Source organism: Haemaphysalis longicornis, unplaced genomic scaffold, assembly GCF_048455015.1.
Source record: "Haemaphysalis longicornis isolate Haplotype H1 unplaced genomic scaffold, Haemaphysalis longicornis Haplotype H1 scaffold_8, whole genome shotgun sequence".
NCBI lineage: Eukaryota > Metazoa > Arthropoda > Arachnida > Ixodida > Ixodidae > Haemaphysalis > Haemaphysalis longicornis.
In genome coordinates this window covers 172496753-172507073 of record NW_027526445.1, presented here as the reverse complement: position 1 = coordinate 172507073, position 10321 = coordinate 172496753, and the positions used below count along the sequence as shown (strand labels likewise).

Genomic DNA, 10321 nt, shown 5'->3' with positions numbered 1-10321 from the left:
ACATCAAGTAGACCCGATCTAAACGAGCTTGTGACGTGCCACGCCACCTGCTGAAGCGAGTGGTCGACCCCCCACGCTTGAGCGCCACGTCAATCAGGTCACCTTCGCGAAGGATCGCTTTCAAAATACGAGCCGATGCGTCCACCTCACCCCGAGCACCCGCTCTGTCGCTAGCATTGACAACACAGTTAAAATCGTCTACTAGGACGAGACGACCCGGAACGCCTAGAATGTCCCGAACGGAAGAAAAGAAGGTGGCACGTGCCGCCTGGTCATTCGGCGCATAAACGCACACGAAGCGTGTAAGCTCCTCTCCCACCAGGACGTCGACGATACAAAAACGCCCGCCCTTTGCCAGCTCACAGTAAATTACCGTTAAGAAATCATGCTTGCGGATTGGAATTGCGGTTCCGCCCGCTCGCGGAGGTGGGAGGGTGTAAAAACACAAAAAGTGGTGGCCAAAAAAACGAACAAAACTTTGGGCGTCCTCTTATGAGGCAATTTTGGTTTCTTGTAGGAAACCTACGTCTGTGGTTTTCATTTAGAAGGTCGACCAGCGAATGCTTCCTTTTCTGTTAGGTTAGGCTCACCACATGAAACATGGCGAGACTGCGTTCTGGTGTGCTGCCATGGTTACGAAGGCGCTTACCAACTGCGCTTTCAACTCCTTCCGCGTGTTGAGCCAAACCAAGCTAGGGAAATACCAGGTCAACAAACCTTGTGGGCGGAGCATAGTGTAGAGGAGGAACATTCTAGGCCAAAAATATGAAGGAAAGTGGCCAGCAGAAAAGGAGCTGTCGAGCAGGCGTGGAGAGTTCCCTTTGAGGCGCAGATGCGCCAAGTGATGACGCAAGCTCTGACGTGTAGCTGTGCCATAGTTGAGAGACACGGCGTGCGCTCGGCAGAATCAGTTTCAGATCTACCGGTGAGAGGCGCAGACCTAAGAAACGTCAAGTGTAGGAAGACCACCAGATGCGCGGTTTCCTCAGTTTTCGCATCTCAATAACAAATGTGGCCGAATTTGTTTGCTTTCCTGTTTTAGGTTTCCGGGCCATGACTAAATAATGCCAGGACCGCGGAGTCTGAGTGCCTCTTGCTGACAAGATCTTAGACCCCCTGACCTTCTTTCCACCGGGCCCCTGAACGGTCGATCTTGCTTTTGTGTGTTCGTTAGCGTGATAAAGTGTGCAGGCGTGTTACCAAATCAAACTCATTGTGCGCAAAACGGCGGGATGTCTGATTGACGTTGTTATACGTCAAGTCTATGCCAGTCCATCACATATCCGCATCTCACGTCCCTCCTTGCCTGAAGAACAAAACAAAAATACCTGAAATATTGTAATGGCACAATTAAAAGCAGACAGTCTCAAAAAATTATTCCGTAAGAGCCAATTTTCTTGAGTGGGTATGAGTTGCCATGTCATCAGTATAATTTTGAAAGTCGCACTTTTAGTACAAGCACGGAAAAAGGCATCTCATGCGTGAGCTTTTAGTTGAGACATGTACGGTAGAAAAAAAACAGATGTACCGCATCATATATTGCTGCCAAGTTTGGTGACGGTAACCATGCGGAGCGTTTGATAGCTCGCTGGTACCCACATGTAGTAAGAATAGAGATGAAATACCACCGCAGGTAAACCATGCAAAGCCCAAAATACGCAACCCAAGCAATCATACAGAGACACAGTGATGGTTTACACTTCGTTTAATAAAGCGATTGCAGTAGTTTTCAAGGCACATAGCCAAGGAAAGGAAACAAAGGAACATAAAGTGGAACACACACGCACGAGGACTGTGCCCTAATTCTGAATTTTAACAAGCTCACATATTCGTTTTGAAAAATTATTGCTGCAACAGCAATGTGCTGCAAATTAGGCACTGCCATGAGCTTAAGCTTATGGACCACGTGGGTAGTTGGAAAAACTAAGCGCTGCGCCAAGTGGTTGAGGCGGTGTCTCCTGCTGAGACTCCCGCACTGCTCAGGCACCGCCTATCAGCGTTGCCTGCACGCTATACTATCGCGTGCTTTTTCGTGACTCTCCCTTTCTTCTACTAATCATCAGCTAGAGAACTATTTTGACTGGGGAAATGTTTTTCGACTGGAAAAAGTGTAAAGTCGAAATGTTTATACATGTATGTGCTTCTTTTTTTTTCTTCTTTCAATTTTACTCATGTTTTGTCTATTCGCACCCAAAATCATTTGTTTTAGTGCCAGAAGGTTTTGACAATGAACTTGACCCGTTGCGAAAATTACTTCTAAAACCTCTAACTCTAAAATTACATTTAAATATTACCTTCTTTGGCACTCATTGATTTTAGATTGAGAAGTCTGGTATTTCTTACTGCCCAACTCTAATTTAAAAAATTCTTTTTTTATTTTTATGGGGCCAAATAAAGCCGGCAACATTGCTTGCCACGGTGGCTGCATTGAAAAAAGCTTATGATGCTCAGCCCAAGGCCATGGGTTCGATTTCGGTCACTGCCGCGTTGGCCGCTGCTCAGGCGGAAAAGAAAAGCGGAAGCGCCGCCTGTCGAGGTTTAGGCGCATGTAAAAACCTTCCGTGTGGGCATAACTAATCTGAGACTTTCAACTACTGTAGGCTTCACAGCCAAGATGTAGTTTCCTCGCGTTAAAATCCCAGAAAATAAAAACCAGAAACAGGTGGTCGATTTTCTGGACACTAATTTCGTTATTGGCGCTCTGGGCCTGAACTGCAAGCCGACAAGGAAGCCAAAGATGCGGGTAGCGAAGCAACCTGGGCGCCCGTGATGCTAGCCGAATGCCAGCTGACTGATAAAGAAGCCCAAAATGGCGGATGGCATCAGCAGCGCCCCAAATTTCCCGTCAGCTGGCGCAGGAATCATTGTCAATGTTGTCAGCACGATGATAGCAGTGGTGAGCGCAGATGGGCGTATAGCTGTCCCAGTGCCACCTGCAATGAAAGTTGTGCAACGGGCAGAAACAAATGAGCTTCTCACGTTTCTCCTAATAATATAACGGTAAATATAACACTTTCTTCCATGACAGCCTATTTTCCCGTTCAGGGTATTGTCTCTTGCACATTAGGTGCTATATTTCTTGTTACTCGACGCGGGGAAGTGCGAGGGCGTACTAAAGCCAGCAGCGTAAGTCCCCGCTGCTAACGAACCACGGAACAAGCTGCCGCCATTTCTCTGAGAAAATAGGGTGTGGATTATTATCATTTTTTTTGACCCAGCTGAATGTCACGTCGAAAAAGTCGTTCACCAAATACTGAGGTTCTATATTTTCTCCTTGAGGTGGCGGAGGAGTAAAACCGCGTGCAGCAAAAAGGGTCTCGTGTTGCGGACAGCAACGTTTGGGTTCCTAAGTGAATGTACCGCGTGTTTTTTATAGCACGATGAAGGAGACCCCCGGATAAACACTGAGGAGTGGTTCATCTCCCCAGTTTGTAGTACGGCCAGCAGCAGGCTGACAGCAATTGCTAGAAAACAACATCCCAGACACACGTAATTTATAAGTAGAACGCAACCCCGGGAGGTGATGACGATGGTGATTTGTGGATGTCCCATTGAAAAGGGACGTCCGTTGTGAGCAACCGAATCGCCTGTTTTATTACAATTACTTGCCCCACTCCTAGCTAACCTAATATATTTGCCTCTTATCCCGTCTGCCCCTCGCCCCTGTTTTAAACTCTCATGGCTCCCAACCCGTTTTTTCCTACCCCCCTGTTTTAAATTCTCATCCGTTTGCGCGCGCTCTTCTAAATTCTCCTCGGTGTGCGCGGAGGCGAGCTCCATTTGGGGATGATTAAAGAAACTCAGCCCATGCGAGAAAAACCACAGGAGGGCCCGGAAAGTGCGAACGTGAGGCAAAGAAAGTGTTGCTTTAAGACGGGCGCAAACACAATGCAGCAATAAAGAAATCTTTGACAAGTATCGCCAGCAAAAGACTGTTGCCTTCAACGCAACTTAGGAGACATAAGGGCTTTCAGAGATGTTTTGCAACACGAAACACCAGCCTGTCAACATGCATTTCGTACAAATTTATATCAAAACCCAAACTATACGACAGCACAATTGCAACCACCCCGAGATACGAATATCAGCCAATCCGAGTGGGCTCATCAGTGCCACCATTTACGCCAATACTTTCTGGCAGTCAGTGCATTCTATGGGCCAAAGCACTTCCCTCGACAAAACTTAAACACGATTATAAGGCCGGTAACGGAGCTCAGCCAGCCTCTCTGTCAGCCTCTCTGACAGACAGGAGTGAAACGCAGTTGCGTCGATCAATTAGAAAGCTAACCGAAACATTCAACGCACAAATAATACAATTTAACTAAATAATTGGGTTTCGGGAGCAAAAAAAAACATCTTGTCATGTTTCCATACAATATTTCTTGTGCCCTGTACCATTATTTTTTCACGAAATCAATTTCAAAAGGTAATTGTGTCCACTTCACGAGCCAGCCAAGACCAAATATCAATGTGAGGGATAAATTTAAGCCCTCACGTCTACGCCAGCATGTAAAGAGCGGCTTGCATAAAGTTCCCTTTGAAGCAACCGGTCTGATGCTTGCGATGAAGAGCCCTTTCTCAACAACCTAAACAATGGCTGTCAACTTCTGCATCGAAGGCGCACATTTGAGGCACAGAAGAAGCAAAAATATATAAGCTTACCCTTCAAAGATCTGCAGTGGCATTGCTTATCACTGCCACACGTCGTCGAGAGCATTGTTTTGCCAGGGTACTCCTTCTCACACACCAGTTTGCAATCGGCTGTCCCTGTACATGCTGAGCGACAAAAAGAACAAGAAAAAACACTATGCAGTGTCTGAGCTAAATGTCTGTGGCCTGGAGACAGGGGTTTATGCTGACACAGATCCTGGACAACCGCTGGCATACGGTCAACTTAAGGAGGATCTGGAATGATGTTCAGTGAGAAATGGAAAATCTAAAGGAACAAAAATAAACTACAATGGACATGAAACTTTCGCACGCTGCCAAAACGTGTTCGTACTGTCATGACAGGTGTGACTTATAGAACTCGTTAGTAGCAACCTTGACACTACCAGCTTTGTATCATAACATAGGCCGAAAATTTTTAAATATATTTTTATATAACACGGATATTTTTCTACTTTGTGTGTGCGATTTTGTCTTTGCTATTGAACTCGATGTACAGCGCACTTTCTCTGAACTATACAAAATTTAGGCATAATACCGCACGACTTGCAAATTTACCAGAGAAGCTGTTTGTGCACAATTTGTGAGCATAAAAGACGTTTATTGTTATGTGGGTATAAGGAGCTATTGCTTGCCGGCAATGCTTGCAGAAAGGCACTGCTCGTGGCGTTTACTGCAATACCTGCAAAAATGAATGAAGGACTGGAGGGCTCTGCACTCAGTCTCATATATTGTCATGGGAAGAAAAAGACAAGAGCTATCGGCCCAACCTCCGGGAAGGGTGAAGACCCAGCTGGGTGGGCTCCCTCATCGCCGACATTGTGTATATAGTGTAAATACACCGTTCGCATCTTCCATTTTTCATTTCTTGTGTCCTGCCGCCACGTAACATGTTTTGGTAGAGGTTGCGGAGGTCATCCCCATCTTGGTCCCAGCTCCACTTCACCTTTGCTGCTGAACATCGCTCAAGGGTTCTTGGATCGCGTCGGCCCGCCCTAGCCCCGGTGAGCCATGGCCGCACCATTTTCTAGCCCCGTGTCCCCAGGCTGTTACTGGCAGAAACCAACCGACGTAACCAGCCGCGACCTGAACAGAAGACGACACCGTTCCCCTGCATTGAACTCCGGCGCACCTCGGAGGCGTTTGAACGTTGCTTTACTGCATCGCCGGACATAGCTGTTTCGGGGGTAACCAGCCGCGACCTGAACAGAAGACGACACCGTTCCCCTGCCCTGAACTCCGGCTCACCTCCGAGGCGTTTGAACGTTGCTTCACTGCATCGCCGGACATAGCTGTTTCGGGGCCAGTGCTCACCACGACGAATCATGCTCTCACGTGGCGGCGAGAACTCCCTTTTTCCTCTCATCGCGTATCGTCACCGCTTCTGTACATTTATTAAGACCTCGACCGGCACGGTCACTCTTGACGAGGGGGATGTGTCACGGGAAGAAGACGAGAGCTGTCGGCCCAACCGCCGGAGAACATGAAGAAGACCCAGCTGGGCGGGCTCCATCCTTGCCGACAACGTGTATTTAGTGTAAATACATCGCTCGCATCTTTAAATGTTTGTGTCCTGCTGCCACGTAACAATATTTCCTGCATTGACAACATGTTGAGAAACCTCCATTTGTGAGTGGCAATGCTTGTCAATTTTTGCATCAGTGCTCTTCAATGTCTTAATATTCTCTTGTAACTTGTTCTCGCGTTTCGTTTCCTAAGCTGAAGAGAACGCGTTCGGAATGTTTATTCCTCATTACTTTCGATTTACTCATGTTTTTTTTAGCTTTACGGCCGTGCTTTCTGATTGTAGTTACTCAAGAGTGTTTGCTTGTGTTCTGCAGTCTCACTCAACAAGACTATGTCGTCCGGAAACTTCAAATGGCTCAAGTATTCTAAGTTTATCGTTATTCCTTTGTTTTCCCAGTCACGCTTTCTAAACGCTCCCTCCAGACATGCTGTGTATAGTGCAAGACTCGGACACGGGAGACTTGAAGGACGCGTTTAATGACGACGCAACCTCACCGAGAGGCTGTTGCATAAAGCGATGGTGAAGAAGGCGCGAGGATCAAAGATGAAAAAGATGGTGTGGTGCTCGCGAGCGCCACACTGATGATGAGTTGCTAGGTGATATTGGACATTCGAGTAACAGTTATGATACAACGAGGACGCCTGTGCTCACAATATCCCCCCCCCCCCGGCGGAAGCGGCCCCTCCGGGCGCTAAAAAGATGAGGGGCGCCGATGAAATGGCTTGATGCGCGAGACATGAATAACTTCAGTTCCGCGGCGCCGACGGTCGGACGTGGGGCGAGTAGGAGCCACCCGATAGTTGACTGGAGAAGTCAGCTCTGGAACGGTGTAAGGACCGATGAAACGTGAAAGGAACTTTTCACATAATCCCACTGCACGCATGGGAGTCGCAAGTAACACTTCATCACCTGGTTGAAAGGAAACAGTCCGATGCGTCGCATCTTGACGAGACTTGCGTTCTTCTTGACCGGCCTGGGTGTTCAACTGTGCGAGACGGCGGCAGTCTTCAAGGCGAGAGACAAACTCTCCTGGGTCATCCGCTTGCGGAGACGCAGGTGCAGAAAAGTAAACAGCATCGAGGACGGAAGATGCAGGGCGGCCGTAAACGAGAAAGAAGAGCGAAAAGCCAGTAGTTCGTTGTGTTGCGGTGTTGTACGCATAAGTGACGAAAGGTAAAACGGGGTCCCAATTCGTGTGGTCAGCGTTTATATAAAACGAAAGCATATCGGTGAGGGTGCGGTGAAATCGCTTAGTCAGCCCATTTGTGTGGGGATGATAGCTGGATATGGTTTTGTGGACGGTACCAGCAGCGCGAAGTACTTCATTCAGCAGTGTTGAGAGGAAGGTTTTTCCGCGGTAGCTGAGAAGAATGCGGGGAGGGCCTTGTCGCAAGAATATGTCCTTTAGAAAGAAACGAGCCACCTCTGAAGCACATCCGGCACGAAGCGGGGCAGTTTCGGCGTATCTGGTTAAATGACCCACCGCAGTGACGATCCATCGGTTACCTGCTGTCGTCAATGGCAAGGGCCCGTACAAGTCTATTCCCACCACGTGGAAAGGAGTGGACGGACATGGCATGGGTTGTAACAGTCGCTCAGGCACCATGGTTTTATGTTTTCGGAGCTGGCAAGCAGCACAAGATGCAACATACTTGGCGACACTGGTGGCGAGGCCAGGGCAGAAGAACCGGCTCTTCACGGATCTCCTTTCTAAGCGAACGGGGAATCACAGGAACCCATCTGTCGCCGGTAGGATGGTAATTGTAGTTATACAGAGCGCCATTCAAAAGTCGAAATTTCTCCAGCTGGTCACGCGAGCGGCTGTTAGAAGGCTATGCCAAGCCACCGAGGCGATTGATGAGGTCTCGACAGTACGTGTCGGCCCGCTGCAGAGAGATCAGGTTATCATGCAAGTTGTAGGCGTCGTAATCTGCAGGTGCACTCGGCAAAATTAGGGAGTTCACACTACGATGCTCATCATCTGACTGAGGCGACAGCGCGCAGCGGGAAAGTGCGTCCGCATCAATGTGTTTCTTCCCTGAACTGTAAAATCATATTCCTGTAAACGGAGAATCCAACGACCGAGACGGCCCGACAAATTTTCAGTGACGACAATCAGCAAAGCGCGTGATGGACAGTCACAACCGAGAAATGACGCCCGTACAAGCACATTCTAAATTTTTGGACGGACCAAACAACGGCAAGGCATTCCTTTTCAGTTATATTGTAGTTTTGCTCCACAGGTGTAAAAGTACGGCGTGCATAAGCAACAACTTGCTCTACTGATGATGAATCACGAAACTTGCGCATAATAGACATAAACAGACGAAGGAAGACGGACGATGTGCAACTCACAACTATTTATTTGCAGGAAAAGAAGTTGCCTTATATAGGCTTTTACAAGACAGAAAAAACACATAAAAGCACATTCTTTTCCTGCAAATAAATAGTTGTGAGTTGCGCATCGTCCGTCTTCCTCCGTCTGTTTATGTCTATTCAGCGCAAGTTTCGTGATACATAATGCACCAACTAGCCCAACAGCACATCGTACTGATGATGAATTGCGTTGTAGGAGGACCGCGCCTATACCGTGTCCACTGGCGTCCCGTGTGGAGTACAGTGGGTGCAGCATCAGCAAAGTGGCAGAGAACCGGTCCAGAAGTCAAGGCATCCTTGAGTGTCTGGAATGCCGCTTCGCAGTCACCAGACCAGGTAAACGGGGTCGCAGATGCTAGTAGTTTGTTGAGTGGCGACGCAATTTGGGCAAAATTACGGATGAACCGACGGAAGTAGGATACCAAGCCCCGAAAACTTCGAAGGTCTTTTTGACGAAGAGGTCGCGGAAAATTAACTACGGCGTTAATCTTGTCGGGATCGGGGCGAATCCCATCACTGCTGACGACATGCCGCAAATATTTGTTTGCTCGCAAAGCGACACTTTTTGGTGTTTATGTGCAAACCAGCATTCGCGAGGCCCGGTAAAACTAAGTCTCGACGGTGAAGGTGTTCGTCAAAGGTAGAAGAAAAGATAACAATGTCGTCAAGGTAGCATATGCACGTCTTCCATTTTAGGCCACGAAGAACATCGTCAATCGTGCGCTCAAAGGTTGCAGGCGCGTTGCATAACTCGAAAGGCATAACGTTAAAATCAAACAGACCATCTGGTGTGGCGAAGTCTGTTTTTTCTTTCTCGGCCTCATCCATAGGAATTGGCTAGTATCCTTACCGAAGATCAAGGCTGGAGAAAAATTCTGCACCTTGCAAGGTATCTAGAGCGTCGTCAATACGCGGCATCGGGTATACATCTTTACGAGTTATCTTGTTCAGGGCTCGGTAATCGACACAAAATCGCACGCTTCCGTCTTTCTTCCGAACTAGTACAACGGGTGATGACCAAAAGCTCTATGATGGCCGAATGATATCCGGCTTCAGCATATCATCCACGTTTTCCTGAATAATTTTCCTCTCTGACGGAGACACACGATATGGGCGGCGATGGACGATGCAGGAGTTGTCCGTTTCGATTCGATGGGTTGCGCAGACGTCTTCCCAAGGACGGAAGAGTAGCAGTCAAATGATCCTTGGTGCTTAGTCAACAACTTGAGCACTGCTTCTTTCTGATCCGAGGTCAGGTCAGAACTGATGGTACTAGCAAAAAGGGAGGGCGAGGGCTTTGGTGCGTGGCTTGGTTGGTCCGAAGAAAGCGGAGAGACCGTAAGAACGATTACGAGATCGTCGCGGGGCACAGAAGCAACCGTAGCACCTTGAGATAGCAAAATGGGTTCACTCGTAGTGTTCACAGCGGCTACGAGAGCTGAAGCGGAAGAAAAACGTACAAGGCATGCCGGTATCATAAGTCCTTTAGGAATTAAGTGTCGAGCTGGCACGATGAGCGCATCGCCATCGACAATGCTGTCAGACGTTATGGAAAACACAGATTCTTCAGGAGGGAGAAAAAAATCGGAAGTTGACACCAATTGATGCATTCGCCCGTCCGGTACCGTATCGAAAGCCGTGTCAGTAATAGAAAGGGCGGGTTCACGACAGGAAATGATAGCAGATGCTGGTGACAAGAAGTCCCAACCTAGGATCATCTGATGGAGGGCTAATACCGCGAAGAGAATG

General features: G+C 48.1%; 1 long non-coding RNA gene across 1 annotated transcript in view; it reads right to left on the bottom strand.

Moving 5' to 3' along the window:
• Positions 1–1696: 1696 nt before the first annotated feature.
• Positions 1697–10321, bottom strand: part of LOC144149309 (uncharacterized) — a 28707-nt gene continuing 20082 nt past the window's right edge. The window contains exons 3-4 of the long non-coding RNA XR_013318258.1: positions 4663–4776; positions 1697–2933 (exon numbers count right to left, since the gene is read on the bottom strand). This is a non-coding gene — a long non-coding RNA (uncharacterized LOC144149309). The remainder of the gene's footprint in view (positions 2934–4662; positions 4777–10321) is intronic.